The 15226-nt window shown below is 36.7% G+C and overlaps 31 pseudogenes; all 31 read right to left on the bottom strand.

Moving 5' to 3' along the window:
• Positions 1-282: 282 nt before the first annotated feature.
• LOC124331173 lies at positions 283-401 on the bottom strand (annotated as a pseudogene).
• A 284-nt stretch (positions 402-685) lies between these two features.
• LOC124331172 lies at positions 686-804 on the bottom strand (annotated as a pseudogene).
• Positions 805-1218: 414 nt separating this feature from the next.
• Positions 1219-1337, bottom strand: LOC124334207 (annotated as a pseudogene).
• Positions 1338-1752: 415 nt separating this feature from the next.
• On the bottom strand, positions 1753-1871 carry LOC124334358 (annotated as a pseudogene).
• A 414-nt stretch (positions 1872-2285) lies between these two features.
• On the bottom strand, positions 2286-2404 carry LOC124334206 (annotated as a pseudogene).
• Positions 2405-2819: 415 nt separating this feature from the next.
• On the bottom strand, positions 2820-2938 carry LOC124334357 (annotated as a pseudogene).
• Positions 2939-3222: 284 nt separating this feature from the next.
• LOC124335616 lies at positions 3223-3341 on the bottom strand (annotated as a pseudogene).
• A 414-nt stretch (positions 3342-3755) lies between these two features.
• LOC124334204 lies at positions 3756-3874 on the bottom strand (annotated as a pseudogene).
• A 414-nt stretch (positions 3875-4288) lies between these two features.
• LOC124334203 lies at positions 4289-4407 on the bottom strand (annotated as a pseudogene).
• Positions 4408-4821: 414 nt separating this feature from the next.
• Positions 4822-4940, bottom strand: LOC124334201 (annotated as a pseudogene).
• Positions 4941-5354: 414 nt separating this feature from the next.
• Positions 5355-5473, bottom strand: LOC124334200 (annotated as a pseudogene).
• Positions 5474-5888: 415 nt separating this feature from the next.
• LOC124334356 lies at positions 5889-6007 on the bottom strand (annotated as a pseudogene).
• A 284-nt stretch (positions 6008-6291) lies between these two features.
• On the bottom strand, positions 6292-6410 carry LOC124335615 (annotated as a pseudogene).
• Positions 6411-6824: 414 nt separating this feature from the next.
• Positions 6825-6943, bottom strand: LOC124334199 (annotated as a pseudogene).
• A 414-nt stretch (positions 6944-7357) lies between these two features.
• Positions 7358-7476, bottom strand: LOC124334198 (annotated as a pseudogene).
• Positions 7477-7891: 415 nt separating this feature from the next.
• LOC124334355 lies at positions 7892-8010 on the bottom strand (annotated as a pseudogene).
• A 285-nt stretch (positions 8011-8295) lies between these two features.
• Positions 8296-8414, bottom strand: LOC124335614 (annotated as a pseudogene).
• Positions 8415-8698: 284 nt separating this feature from the next.
• LOC124331171 lies at positions 8699-8817 on the bottom strand (annotated as a pseudogene).
• A 284-nt stretch (positions 8818-9101) lies between these two features.
• LOC124331170 lies at positions 9102-9220 on the bottom strand (annotated as a pseudogene).
• Positions 9221-9634: 414 nt separating this feature from the next.
• Positions 9635-9753, bottom strand: LOC124331169 (annotated as a pseudogene).
• A 284-nt stretch (positions 9754-10037) lies between these two features.
• LOC124331168 lies at positions 10038-10156 on the bottom strand (annotated as a pseudogene).
• A 414-nt stretch (positions 10157-10570) lies between these two features.
• LOC124334197 lies at positions 10571-10689 on the bottom strand (annotated as a pseudogene).
• Positions 10690-10973: 284 nt separating this feature from the next.
• LOC124334943 lies at positions 10974-11092 on the bottom strand (annotated as a pseudogene).
• Positions 11093-11506: 414 nt separating this feature from the next.
• LOC124331167 lies at positions 11507-11625 on the bottom strand (annotated as a pseudogene).
• A 284-nt stretch (positions 11626-11909) lies between these two features.
• LOC124334354 lies at positions 11910-12028 on the bottom strand (annotated as a pseudogene).
• A 414-nt stretch (positions 12029-12442) lies between these two features.
• On the bottom strand, positions 12443-12561 carry LOC124334196 (annotated as a pseudogene).
• Positions 12562-12975: 414 nt separating this feature from the next.
• Positions 12976-13094, bottom strand: LOC124331165 (annotated as a pseudogene).
• Positions 13095-13378: 284 nt separating this feature from the next.
• LOC124331164 lies at positions 13379-13497 on the bottom strand (annotated as a pseudogene).
• Positions 13498-13911: 414 nt separating this feature from the next.
• On the bottom strand, positions 13912-14030 carry LOC124331163 (annotated as a pseudogene).
• A 284-nt stretch (positions 14031-14314) lies between these two features.
• On the bottom strand, positions 14315-14433 carry LOC124331162 (annotated as a pseudogene).
• Positions 14434-14847: 414 nt separating this feature from the next.
• On the bottom strand, positions 14848-14966 carry LOC124334195 (annotated as a pseudogene).
• Between the last annotated feature and the right edge of the window lie 260 nt (positions 14967-15226).

Below are 15226 nucleotides of genomic sequence, written 5' to 3'. Positions count from 1 at the left end.
AACTCGCAATGAAATTTATCCAGAATCATTCCTATAGATGAATTGAACCTATCTCTATGCCATTGATATTTTTGATCTACGAATTTGGACTGGTAACCATCGCGATTAAAAAACGCGATAAACTTTGAAAAACTCTCAATGGAATTGATCCAGAATCATTCTTATAGATGAATTTAACCTATCTCTAAGGCATTGAAATTTTTTATCTACGAATTTGGACTGGTAATTATCGTGATTGAAAAAAAATTTCAAGAAGTTTGTTATTGAAAACAAACTGTTCATCGCCAACGACATCCCGTATTCCCAAGCGGTCACCCTTCCAAGTACTAACGGGACTCGACGTAACTTAACTTCTGGGAGCTGACGAGACCAGGTGCGTTCTACGTGATATGGCCGTTGACATTCAAAAATGAAAATTTACCCTCCCAGTCCCAATGGATGAATAGAAAATCACTTCAAAGTGATAGAAATGTTTGTTCATTGAATTTGGACTCGTAACCATCGCGAATAAAAAAGCGCGATAAACTTTGAAAAACTCGCAATGAAATTTATCCAGAATCATTCAAATAGATGAATTGAACCTATCTCTATGCCATTGAAATTTTTTATCTAAGAATTTGGACTGGTAACCATCGTGATTGAAAAAAAATTTCAAGAAGTTTGTTATTGAAAACAAACTGTTCATCGCCAACGACATCCCGTATTCCCAAGCGGTCACCCTTCCAAGTACTAACGGGACTCGACGTAACTTAACTTCTGGGAGCTGACGAGACCAGGTGCGTTCTACGTGATATGGCCGTTGACATTCAAAAATGAAAATTTACCCTCCCAGTCCCAATGGATGAATAGAAAATCACTTCAAAGTGATAGAAATGTTTTTTCATTGAATTTGGACTCGTAACCATCGCGAATAAAAAAGCGCGATAAACTTTGAAAAACTCGCAATGAAATTTATCCAGAATCATTCCTATAGATGAATTGAACCTATCTCTATGCCATTGATATTTTTGATCTACGAATTTGGACTGGTAACCATCGCGATTAAAAAACGCGATAAACTTTGAAAAACTCTCAATGGAATTGATCCAGAATCATTCTTATAGATGAATTTAACCTATCTCTAAGGCATTGAAATTTTTTATCTACGAATTTGGACTGGTAATTATCGTGATTGAAAAAACATTTCAAGAAGTTTGTTATTGAAAACAAACTGTTCATCGCCAACGACATCCCGTATTCCCAAGCGGTCACCCTTCCAAGTACTAACGGGACTCGACGTAACTTAACTTCTGGGAGCTGACGAAACCAGGTGCGTTCTACGTGATATGGCCGTTGACATTCAAAAATGAAAATTTACCCTCCCAGTCCCAATGGATGAATAGAAAATCACTTCAAAGTGATAGAAATGTTTGTTCATTGAATTTGGACTCGTAACCATCGCGAATAAAAAAGCGCGATAAACTTTGAAAAACTCGCAATGAAATTTATCCAGAATCATTCCTATAGATGAATTGAACCTATCTCTATGCCATTGATATTTTTGATCTACGAATTTGGACTGGTAACCATCGCGATTAAAAAACGCGATAAACTTTGAAAAACTCTCAATGGAATTGATCCAGAATCATTCTTATAGATGAATTGAACCTATCTCTATGGCTTTGAAATGTTTTATCTACGAATTTGGACTGGTTACCATCGTGATTGAAAAAAAAATTTCAAGAAATTTGTTATTGAAAACAAACTATTCATCGCCAACGACATCCCGTATTCCCAAGCGGTCACCCTTCCAAGTACTAACGGGACTCGACGTAAATTAACTTCTGGGAGCTGACGAGACCAGGTGCGTTCTACGTGATATGGCCGTTGACATTCAAAAATGAAAAATTACCCTCCCAGTCCCAATGGATGAATAGAAAATCACTTCAAAGTGATAGAAATGTTTGTTCATTGAATTTGGACTCGTAACCATCGCGAATAAAAAAGCGCGATAAACTTTGAAAAACTCTCAATGGAATTGATCCAGAATCATTCTTATAGATGAATTGAACCTATCTCTAAGGCATTGAAATTTTTTATCTAAGAATTTGGACTGGTAACCATCGCGATTAAAAAACGCGATAAACTTTGAAAAACTCTCAATGGAATTGATCCAGAATCATTCTTATAGATGAATTGAACCTATCTCTAAGGCATTGAAATTTTTTATCTACGAATTTGGACTGGTAATTATCGTGATTGAAAAAAAATTTCAAGAAGTTTGTTATTGAAAACAAACTGTTCATCGCCAACGACATCCCGTATTCCCAAGCGGTCACCCTTCCAAGTACTAACGGGACTCGACGTAACTTAACTTCTGGGAGCTGACGAAACCAGGTGCGTTCTACGTGATATGGCCGTTGACATTCAAAAATGAAAATTTACCCTCCCAGTCCCAATGGATGAATAGAAAATCACTTCAAAGTGATAGAAATGTTTGTTCATTGAATTTGGACTCGTAACCATCGCGAATAAAAAAGCGCGATAAACTTTGAAAAACTCGCAATGAAATTTATCCAGAATCATTCCTATAGATGAATTGAACCTATCTCTATGCCATTGATATTTTTGATCTACGAATTTGGACTGGTAACCATCGCGATTAAAAAACGCGATAAACTTTGAAAAACTCTCAATGGAATTGATCCAGAATCATTCTTATAGATGAATTGAACCTATCTCTATGGCTTTGAAATGTTTTATCTACGAATTTGGACTGGTTACCATCGTGATTGAAAAAAAAATTTCAAGAAATTTGTTATTGAAAACAAACTATTCATCGCCAACGACATCCCGTATTCCCAAGCGGTCACCCTTCCAAGTACTAACGGGACTCGACGTAAATTAACTTCTGGGAGCTGACGAGACCAGGTGCGTTCTACGTGATATGGCCGTTGACATTCAAAAATGAAAAATTACCCTCCCAGTCCCAATGGATGAATAGAAAATCACTTCAAAGTGATAGAAATGTTTGTTCATTGAATTTGGACTCGTAACCATCGCGAATAAAAAAGCGCGATAAACTTTGAAAAACTCTCAATGGAATTGATCCAGAATCATTCTTATAGATGAATTGAACCTATCTCTAAGGCATTGAAATTTTTTATCTACGAATTTGGACTGGTAACCATCGTGATTGAAAAAAAATTTCAGGAAGTTTGTTATTGAAAACAAACTGTTCATCGCCAACGACATCCCGTATTCCCAAGCGGTCACCCTTTCAAGTACTAACGGGACTCGACGTAACTTAACTTCTGGGAGCTGACAAGACCAGGTGCGTTCTACGTGATATGGCCGTTGACATTCAACAATGAAAATTTACCCTCCCAGTCCCAATGGATGAATAGAAAATCACTTCAAAGTGATAGAAATGTTTGTTCATTGAATTTGGACTCGTAACCATCGCGAATAAAAAAGCGCGATAAACTTTGAAAAACTCGCAATGAAATTTATCCAGAATCATTCCTATAGATGAATTGAACCTATCTCTATGCCATTGATATTTTTGATCTACGAATTTGGACTGGTAACCATCGCGATTAAAAAACGCGATAAACTTTGAAAAACTCTCAATGGAATTGATCCAGAATCATTCTTATAGATGAATTGAACCTATCTCTAAGGCATTGAAATTTTTTATCTACGAATTTGGACTGGTAATTATCGTGATTGAAAAAAAATTTCAAGAAGTTTGTTATTGAAAACAAACTGTTCATCGCCAACGACATCCCGTATTCCCAAGCGGTCACCCTTCCAAGTACTAACGGGACTCGACGTAACTTAACTTCTGGGAGCTGACGAAACCAGGTGCGTTCTACGTGATATGGCCGTTGACATTCAAAAATGAAAATTTACCCTCCCAGTCCCAATGGATGAATAGAAAATCACTTCAAAGTGATAGAAATGTTTTTTCATTGAATTTGGACTCGTAACCATCGCGAATAAAAAAGCGCGATAAACTTTGAAAAACTCGCAATGAAATTTATCCAGAATCATTCCTATAGATGAATTGAACCTATCTCTATGCCATTGATATTTTTGATCTACGAATTTGGACTGGTAACCATCGCGATTAAAAAACGCGATAAACTTTGAAAAACTCTCAATGGAATTGATCCAGAATCATTCTTATAGATGAATTGAACCTATCTCTAAGGCATTGAAATTTTTTATCTACGAATTTGGACTGGTAATTATCGTGATTGAAAAAAAATTTCAAGAAGTTTGTTATTGAAAACAAACTGTTCATCGCCAACGACATCCCGTATTCCCAAGCGGTCACCCTTCCAAGTACTAACGGGACTCGACGTAACTTAACTTCTGGGAGCTGACGAAACCAGGTGCGTTCTACGTGATATGGCCGTTGACATTCAAAAATGAAAATTTACCCTCCCAGTCCCAATGGATGAATAGAAAATCACTTCAAAGTGATAGAAATGTTTGTTCATTGAATTTGGACTCGTAACCATCGCGAATAAAAAAGCGCGATAAACTTTGAAAAACTCGCAATGAAATTTATCCAGAATCATTCCTATAGATGAATTGAACCTATCTCTATGCCATTGATATTTTTGATCTACGAATTTGGACTGGTAACCATCGCGATTAAAAAACGCGATAAACTTTGAAAAACTCTCAATGGAATTGATCCAGAATCATTCTTATAGATGAATTGAACCTATCTCTAAGGCATTGAAATTTTTTATCTACGAATTTGGACTGGTAATTATCGTGATTGAAAAAAAATTTCAAGAAGTTTGTTATTGAAAACAAACTGTTCATCGCCAACGACATCCCGTATTCCCAAGCGGTCACCCTTCCAAGTACTAACGGGACTCGACGTAACTTAACTTCTGGGAGCTGACGAAACCAGGTGCGTTCTACGTGATATGGCCGTTGACATTCAAAAATGAAAATTTACCCTCCCAGTCCCAATGGATGAATAGAAAATCACTTCAAAGTGATAGAAATGTTTTTTCATTGAATTTGGACTCGTAACCATCGCGAATAAAAAAGCGCGATAAACTTTGAAAAACTCGCAATGAAATTTATCCAGAATCATTCCTATAGATGAATTGAACCTATCTCTATGCCATTGATATTTTTGATCTACGAATTTGGACTGGTAACCATCGCGATTAAAAAACGCGATAAACTTTGAAAAACTCTCAATGGAATTGATCCAGAATCATTCTTATAGATGAATTGAACCTATCTCTAAGGCATTGAAATTTTTTATCTACGAATTTGGACTGGTAATTATCGTGATTGAAAAAAAATTTCAAGAAGTTTGTTATTGAAAACAAACTGTTCATCGCCAACGACATCCCGTATTCCCAAGCGGTCACCCTTCCAAGTACTAACGGGACTCGACGTAACTTAACTTCTGGGAGCTGACGAAACCAGGTGCGTTCTACGTGATATGGCCGTTGACATTCAAAAATGAAAATTTACCCTCCCAGTCCCAATGGATGAATAGAAAATCACTTCAAAGTGATAGAAATGTTTGTTCATTGAATTTGGACTCGTAACCATCGCGAATAAAAAAGCGCGATAAACTTTGAAAAACTCGCAATGAAATTTATCCAGAATCATTCCTATAGATGAATTGAACCTATCTCTATGCCATTGATATTTTTGATCTACGAATTTGGACTGGTAACCATCGCGATTAAAAAACGCGATAAACTTTGAAAAACTCTCAATGGAATTGATCCAGAATCATTCTTATAGATGAATTGAACCTATCTCTATGGCTTTGAAATGTTTTATCTACGAATTTGGACTGGTTACCATCGTGATTGAAAAAAAAATTTCAAGAAATTTGTTATTGAAAACAAACTATTCATCGCCAACGACATCCCGTATTCCCAAGCGGTCACCCTTCCAAGTACTAACGGGACTCGACGTAAATTAACTTCTGGGAGCTGACGAGACCAGGTGCGTTCTACGTGATATGGCCGTTGACATTCAAAAATGAAAAATTACCCTCCCAGTCCCAATGGATGAATAGAAAATCACTTCAAAGTGATAGAAATGTTTGTTCATTGAATTTGGACTCGTAACCATCGCGAATAAAAAAGCGCGATAAACTTTGAAAAACTCTCAATGGAATTGATCCAGAATCATTCTTATAGATGAATTGAACCTATCTCTAAGGCATTGAAATTTTTTATCTACGAATTTGGACTGGTAACCATCGTGATTGAAAAAAAATTTCAGGAAGTTTGTTATTGAAAACAAACTGTTCATCGCCAACGACATCCCGTATTCCCAAGCGGTCACCCTTTCAAGTACTAACGGGACTCGACGTAACTTAACTTCTGGGAGCTGACAAGACCAGGTGCGTTCTACGTGATATGGCCGTTGACATTCAACAATGAAAATTTACCCTCCCAGTCCCAATGGATGAATAGAAAATCACTTCAAAGTGATAGAAATGTTTGTTCATTGAATTTGGACTCGTAACCATCGCGAATAAAAAAGCGCGATAAACTTTGAAAAACTCGCAATGAAATTTATCCAGAATCATTCCTATAGATGAATTGAACCTATCTCTATGCCATTGATATTTTTGATCTACGAATTTGGACTGGTAACCATCGCGATTAAAAAACGCGATAAACTTTGAAAAACTCTCAATGGAATTGATCCAGAATCATTCTTATAGATGAATTGAACCTATCTCTAAGGCATTGAAATTTTTTATCTACGAATTTGGACTGGTAATTATCGTGATTGAAAAAAAATTTCAAGAAGTTTGTTATTGAAAACAAACTGTTCATCGCCAACGACATCCCGTATTCCCAAGCGGTCACCCTTCCAAGTACTAACGGGACTCGACGTAACTTAACTTCTGGGAGCTGACGAAACCAGGTGCGTTCTACGTGATATGGCCGTTGACATTCAAAAATGAAAATTTACCCTCCCAGTCCCAATGGATGAATAGAAAATCACTTCAAAGTGATAGAAATGTTTTTTCATTGAATTTGGACTCGTAACCATCGCGAATAAAAAAGCGCGATAAACTTTGAAAAACTCGCAATGAAATTTATCCAGAATCATTCCTATAGATGAATTGAACCTATCTCTATGCCATTGATATTTTTGATCTACGAATTTGGACTGGTAACCATCGCGATTAAAAAACGCGATAAACTTTGAAAAACTCTCAATGGAATTGATCCAGAATCATTCTTATAGATGAATTGAACCTATCCCTAAGGCATTGAAATTTTTTATCTACGAATTTGGACTGGTAATTATCGTGATTGAAAAAAAATTTCAAGAAGTTTGTTATTGAAAACAAACTGTTCATCGCCAACGACATCCCGTATTCCCAAGCGGTCACCCTTCCAAGTACTAACGGGACTCGACGTAACTTAACTTCTGGGAGCTGACGAAACCAGGTGCGTTCTACGTGATATGGCCGTTGACATTCAAAAATGAAAATTTACCCTCCCAGTCCCAATGGATGAATAGAAAATCACTTCAAAGTGATAGAAATGTTTGTTCATTGAATTTGGACTCGTAACCATCGCGAATAAAAAAGCGCGATAAACTTTGAAAAACTCGCAATGAAATTTATCCAGAATCATTCCTATAGATGAATTGAACCTATCTCTATGCCATTGATATTTTTGATCTACGAATTTGGACTGGTAACCATCGCGATTAAAAAACGCGATAAACTTTGAAAAACTCTCAATGGAATTGATCCAGAATCATTCTTATAGATGAATTGAACCTATCTCTATGGCTTTGAAATGTTTTATCTACGAATTTGGACTGGTTACCATCGTGATTGAAAAAAAAATTTCAAGAAATTTGTTATTGAAAACAAACTATTCATCGCCAACGACATCCCGTATTCCCAAGCGGTCACCCTTCCAAGTACTAACGGGACTCGACGTAAATTAACTTCTGGGAGCTGACGAGACCAGGTGCGTTCTACGTGATATGGCCGTTGACATTCAAAAATGAAAAATTACCCTCCCAGTCCCAATGGATGAATAGAAAATCACTTCAAAGTGATAGAAATGTTTGTTCATTGAATTTGGACTCGTAACCATCGCGAATAAAAAAGCGCGATAAACTTTGAAAAACTCTCAATGGAATTGATCCAGAATCATTCTTATAGATGAATTGAACCTATCTCTAAGGCATTGAAATTTTTTATCTACGAATTTGGACTGGTAACCATCGTGATTGAAAACAAATTTCAGGAAGTTTTTTTATTTTAAACAAACTGTTCATCGCCAACGACATCCCGTATTCCCAAGCGGTCACCCTTTCAAGTACTAACGGGACTCGACGTAACTTAACTTCTGGGAGCTGACAAGACCAGGTGCGTTCTACGTGATATGGCCGTTGACATTCAAAAATGAAAATTTACCCTCCCAGTCCCAATGGATGAATAGAAAATCACTTCAAAGTGATAGAAATGTTTGTTCATTGAATTTGGACTCGTAACCATCGCGAATAAAAAAGCGCGATAAACTTTGAAAAACTCGCAATGAAATTTATCCAGAATCATTCAAATAGATGAATTGAACCTATCTCTATGCCATTGAAATTTTTTATCTAAGAATTTGGACTGGTAACCATCGTGATTGAAAAAAAATTTCAAGAAGTTTGTTATTGAAAACAAACTGTTCATCGCCAACGACATCCCGTATTCCCAAGCGGTCACCCTTCCAAGTACTAACGGGACTCGACGTAACTTAACTTCTGGGAGCTGACGAGACCAGGTGCGTTCTACGTGATATGGCCGTTGACATTCAAATATGAAAATTTACCCTCCCAGTCCCAATGGATGAATAGAAAATCACTTCAAAGTGATAGAAATGTTTGTTCATTGAATTTGGACTCGTAACCATCGCGAATAAAAAAGCGCGATAAACTTTGAAAAACTCGCAATGAAATTTATCCAGAATCATTCAAATAGATGAATTGAACCTATCTCTATGCCATTGAAATTTTTTATCTAAGAATTTCGACTGGTAACCATCGTGATTGAAAAAAAATTTCAAGAAGTTTGTTATTGAAAACAAACTGTTCATCGCCAACGACATCCCGTATTCCCAAGCGGTCACCCTTCCAAGTACTAACGGGACTCGACGTAACTTAACTTCTGGGAGCTGACGAGACCAGGTGCGTTCTACGTGATATGGCCGTTGACATTCAAAAATGAAAATTTACCCTCCCAGTCCCAATGGATGAATAGAAAATCACTTCAAAGTGATAGAAATGTTTTTTCATTGAATTTGGACTCGTAACCATCGCGAATAAAAAAGCGCGATAAACTTTGAAAAACTCGCAATGAAATTTATCCAGAATCATTCCTATAGATGAATTGAACCTATCTCTATGCCATTGATATTTTTGATCTACGAATTTGGACTGGTAACCATCGCGATTTAAAAACGCGATAAACTTTGAAAAACTCTCAATGGAATTGATCCAGAATCATTCTTATAGATGAATTTAACCTATCTCTAAGGCATTGAAATTTTTTATCTACGAATTTGGACTGGTAATTATCGTGATTGAAAAAAAATTTCAAGAAGTTTGTTATTGAAAACAAACTGTTCATCGCCAACGACATCCCGTATTCCCAAGCGGTCACCCTTCCAAGTACTAACGGGACTCGACGTAACTTAACTTCTGGGAGCTGACGAGACCAGGTGCGTTCTACGTGATATGGCCGTTGACATTCAAAAATGAAAATTTACCCTCCCAGTCCCAATGGATGAATAGAAAATCACTTCAAAGTGATAGAAATGTTTGTTCATTGAATTTGGACTCGTAACCATCGCGAATAAAAAAGCGCGATAAACTTTGAAAAACTCGCAATGAAATTTATCCAGAATCATTCAAATAGATGAATTGAACCTATCTCTATGCCATTGAAATTTTTTATCTAAGAATTTGGACTGGTAACCATCGTGATTGAAAAAAAATTTCAAGAAGTTTGTTATTGAAAACAAACTGTTCATCGCCAACGACATCCCGTATTCCCAAGCGGTCACCCTTCCAAGTACTAACGGGACTCGACGTAACTTAACTTCTGGGAGCTGACGAGACCAGGTGCGTTCTACGTGATATGGCCGTTGACATTCAAAAATGAAAATTTACCCTCCCAGTCCCAATGGATGAATAGAAAATCACTTCAAAGTGATAGAAATGTTTTTTCATTGAATTTGGACTCGTAACCATCGCGAATAAAAAAGCGCGATAAACTTTGAAAAACTCGCAATGAAATTTATCCAGAATCATTCCTATAGATGAATTGAACCTATCTCTATGCCATTGATATTTTTGATCTACGAATTTGGACTGGTAACCATCGCGATTAAAAAACGCGATAAACTTTGAAAAACTCTCAATGGAATTGATCCAGAATCATTCTTATAGATGAATTTAACCTATCTCTAAGGCATTGAAATTTTTTATCTACGAATTTGGACTGGTAATTATCGTGATTGAAAAAAAATTTCAAGAAGTTTGTTATTGAAAACAAACTGTTCATCGCCAACGACATCCCGTATTCCCAAGCGGTCACCCTTCCAAGTACTAACGGGACTCGACGTAACTTAACTTCTGGGAGCTGACGAAACCAGGTGCGTTCTACGTGATATGGCCGTTGACATTCAAAAATGAAAATTTACCCTCCCAGTCCCAATGGATGAATAGAAAATCACTTCAAAGTGATATAAATGTTTGTTCATTGAATTTGGACTCGTAACCATCGCGAATAAAAAAGCGCGATAAACTTTGAAAAACTCGCAATGAAATTTATCCAGAATCATTCAAATAGATGAATTGAACCTATCTCTATGCCATTGAAATTTTTTATCTAAGAATTTGGACTGGTAACCATCGTGATTGAAAAAAAATTTCAAGAAGTTTGTTATTGAAAACAAACTGTTCATCGCCAACGACATCCCGTATTCCCAAGCGGTCACCCTTCCAAGTACTAACGGGAATCGACGTAACTTAACTTCTGGGAGCTGACGAGACCAGGTGCGTTCTACGTGATATGGCCGTTGACATTCAAAAATGAAAATTTACCCTCCCAGTCCCAATGGATGAATAGAAAATCACTTCAAAGTGATAGAAATGTTTTTTCATTGAATTTGGACTCGTAACCATCGCGAATAAAAAAGCGCGATAAACTTTGAAAAACTCGCAATGAAATTTATCCAGAATCATTCCTATAGATGAATTGAACCTATCTCTATGCCATTGATATTTTTGATCTACGAATTTGGACTGGTAACCATCGTGATTAAAAAACGCGATAAACTTTGAAAAACTCTCAATGGAATTGATCCAGAATCATTCTTATAGATGAATTGAACCTATCTCTAAGGCATTGAAATTTTTTATCTACGAATTTGGACTGGTAATTATCGTGATTGAAAAAAAATTTCAAGAAGTTTGTTATTGAAAACAAACTGTTCATCGCCAACGACATCCCGTATTCCCAAGCGGTCACCCTTCCAAGTACTAACGGGACTCGACGTAACTTAACTTCTGGGAGCTGACGAGACCAGGTGCGTTCTACGTGATATGGCCGTTGACATTCAAAAATGAAAATTTACCCTCCCAGTTCCAATGGATGAATAGAAAATCACTTCAAAGTGATAGAAATGTTTGTTCATTGAATTTGGACTCGTAACCATCGCGAATAAAAAAGCGCGATAAACTTTGAAAAACTCGCAATGAAATTTATCCAGAATCATTCAAATAGATGAATTGAACCTATCTCTATGCCATTGAAATTTTTTATCTAAGAATTTGGACTGGTAACCATCGTGATTGAAAAAAAATTTCAAGAAGTTTGTTATTGAAAACAAACTGTTCATCGCCAACGACATCCCGTATTCCCAAGCGGTCACCCTTCCAAGTACTAACGGGACTCGACGTAAATTAACTTCTGGGAGCTGACGAGACCAGGTGCGTTCTACGTGATATGGCCGTTGACATTCAAAAATGAAAATTTACCCTCCCAGTCCCAATGGATGAATAGAAAATCACTTCAAAGTGATAGAAATGTTTTTTCATTGAATTTGGACTCGTAACCATCGCGAATAAAAAAGCGCGATAAACTTTGAAAAACTCGCAATGAAATTTATCCAGAATCATTCCTATAGATGAATTGAACCTATCTCTATGCCATTGATATTTTTGATCTACGAATTTGGACTGGTAACCATCGCGATTAAAAAACGCGATAAACTTTGAAAAACTCTCAATGGAATTGATCCAGAATCATTCTTATAGATGAATTGAACCTATCTCTAAGGCATTGAAATTTTTTACCTACGAATTTGGACTGGTAATTATCGTGATTGAAAAAAAATTTCAAGAAGTTTGTTATTGAAAACAAACTGTTCATCGCCAACGACATCCCGTATTCCCAAGCGGTCACCCTTCCAAGTACTAACGGGACTCGACGTAACTTAACTTCTGGGAGCTGACGAAACCAGGTGCGTTCTACGTGATATGGCCGTTGACATTCAAAAATGAAAATTTACCCTCCCAGTCCCAATGGATGAATAGAAAATCACTTCAAAGTGATAGAAATGTTTGTTCATTGAATTTGGACTCGTAACCATCGCGAATAAAAAAGCGCGATAAACTTTGAAAAACTCGCAATGAAATTTATCCAGAATCATTCCTATAGATGAATTGAACCTATCTCTATGCCATTGATATTTTTGATCTACGAATTTGGACTGGTAACCATCGCGATTAAAAAACGCGATAAACTTTGAAAAACTCTCAATGGAATTGATCCAGAATCATTCTTATAGATGAATTGAACCTATCTCTATGCCATTGAAATTTTTTATCTAAGAATTTGGACTGGTAACCATCGTGATTGAAAAAAAATTTCAAGAAGTTTGTTATTGAAAACAAACTGTTCATCGCCAACGACATCCCGTATTCCCAAGCGGTCACCCTTCCAAGTACTAACGGGACTCGACGTAACTTAACTTCTGGGAGCTGACGAGACCAGGTGCGTTCTACGTGATATGGCCGTTGACATTCAAAAATGAAAATTTACCCTCCCAGTCCCAATGGATGAATAGAAAATCACTTCAAAGTGATAGAAATGTTTGTTCATTGAATTTGGACTCGTAACCATCGCGAATAAAAAAGCGCGATAAACTTTGAAAAACTCGCAATGAAATTTATCCAGAATCATTCAAATAGATGAATTGAACCTATCTCTATGCCATTGAAATTTTTTATCTAAGAATTTCGACTGGTAACCATCGTGATTGAAAAAAAATTTCAAGAAGTTTGTTATTGAAAACAAACTGTTCATCGCCAACGACATCCCGTATTCCCAAGCGGTCACCCTTCCAAGTACTAACGGGACTCGACGTAACTTAACTTCTGGGAGCTGACGAGACCAGGTGCGTTCTACGTGATATGGCCGTTGACATTCAAAAATGAAAATTTACCCTCCCAGTCCCAATGGATGAATAGAAAATCACTTCAAAGTGATAGAAATGTTTTTTCATTGAATTTGGACTCGTAACCATCGCGAATAAAAAAGCGCGATAAACTTTGAAAAACTCGCAATGAAATTTATCCAGAATCATTCCTATAGATGAATTGAACCTATCTCTATGCCATTGATATTTTTGATCTACGAATTTGGACTGGTAACCATCGCGATTAAAAAACGCGATAAACTTTGAAAAACTCTCAATGGAATTGATCCAGAATCATTCTTATAGATGAATTTAACCTATCTCTAAGGCATTGAAATTTTTTATCTACGAATTTGGACTGGTAATTATCGTGATTGAAAAAAAATTTCAAGAAGTTTGTTATTGAAAACAAACTGTTCATCGCCAACGACATCCCGTATTCCCAAGCGGTCACCCTTCCAAGTACTAACGGGACTCGACGTAACTTAACTTCTGGGAGCTGACGAGACCAGGTGCGTTCTACGTGATATGGCCGTTGACATTCAAAAATGAAAATTTACCCTCCCAGTCCCAATGGATGAATAGAAAATCACTTCAAAGTGATAGAAATGTTTGTTCATTGAATTTGGACTCGTAACCATCGCGAATAAAAAAGCGCGATAAACTTTGAAAAACTCGCAATGAAATTTATCCAGAATCATTCAAATAGATGAATTGAACCTATCTCTATGCCATTGAAATTTTTTATCTAAGAATTTGGACTGGTAACCATCGTGATTGAAAAAAAATTTCAAGAAGTTTGTTATTGAAAACAAACTGTTCATCGCCAACGACATCCCGTATTCCCAAGCGGTCACCCTTCCAAGTACTAACGGGACTCGACGTAACTTAACTTCTGGGAGCTGACGAGACCAGGTGCGTTCTACGTGATATGGCCGTTGACATTCAAAAATGAAAATTTACCCTCCCAGTCCCAATGGATGAATAGAAAATCACTTCAAAGTGATAGAAATGTTTTTTCATTGAATTTGGACTCGTAACCATCGCGAATAAAAAAGCGCGATAAACTTTGAAAAACTCGCAATGAAATTTATCCAGAATCATTCCTATAGATGAATTGAACCTATCTCTATGCCATTGATATTTTTGATCTACGAATTTGGACTGGTAACCATCGCGATTAAAAAACGCGATAAACTTTGAAAAACTCTCAATGGAATTGATCCAGAATCATTCTTATAGATGAATTTAACCTATCTCTAAGGCATTGAAATTTTTTATCTACGAATTTGGACTGGTAATTATCGTGATTGAAAAAAAATTTCAAGAAGTTTGTTATTGAAAACAAACTGTTCATCGCCAACGACATCCCGTATTCCCAAGCGGTCACCCTTCCAAGTACTAACGGGACTCGACGTAACTTAACTTCTGGGAGCTGACGAAACCAGGTGCGTTCTACGTGATATGGCCGTTGACATTCAAAAATGAAAATTTACCCTCCCAGTCCCAATGGATGAATAGAAAATCACTTCAAAGTGATAGAAATGTTTGTTCATTGAATTTGGACTCGTAACCATCGCGAATAAAAAAGCGCGATAAACTTTGAAAAACTCGCAATGAAATTTATCCAGAATCATTCAAATAGATGAATTGAACCTATCTCTATGCCATTGAAATTTTTTATCTAAGAATTTGGACTGGTAACCATCGTGATTGAAAAAAAATTTCAAGAAGTT

Source organism: Daphnia pulicaria, chromosome 3 (genome assembly GCF_021234035.1).
Source record: "Daphnia pulicaria isolate SC F1-1A chromosome 3, SC_F0-13Bv2, whole genome shotgun sequence".
Taxonomy (NCBI): domain Eukaryota; kingdom Metazoa; phylum Arthropoda; class Branchiopoda; order Diplostraca; family Daphniidae; genus Daphnia; species Daphnia pulicaria.
The sequence above is the reverse complement of the archived record's forward strand: the minus strand, read 5'-3'. Positions and strand labels throughout refer to the sequence as shown.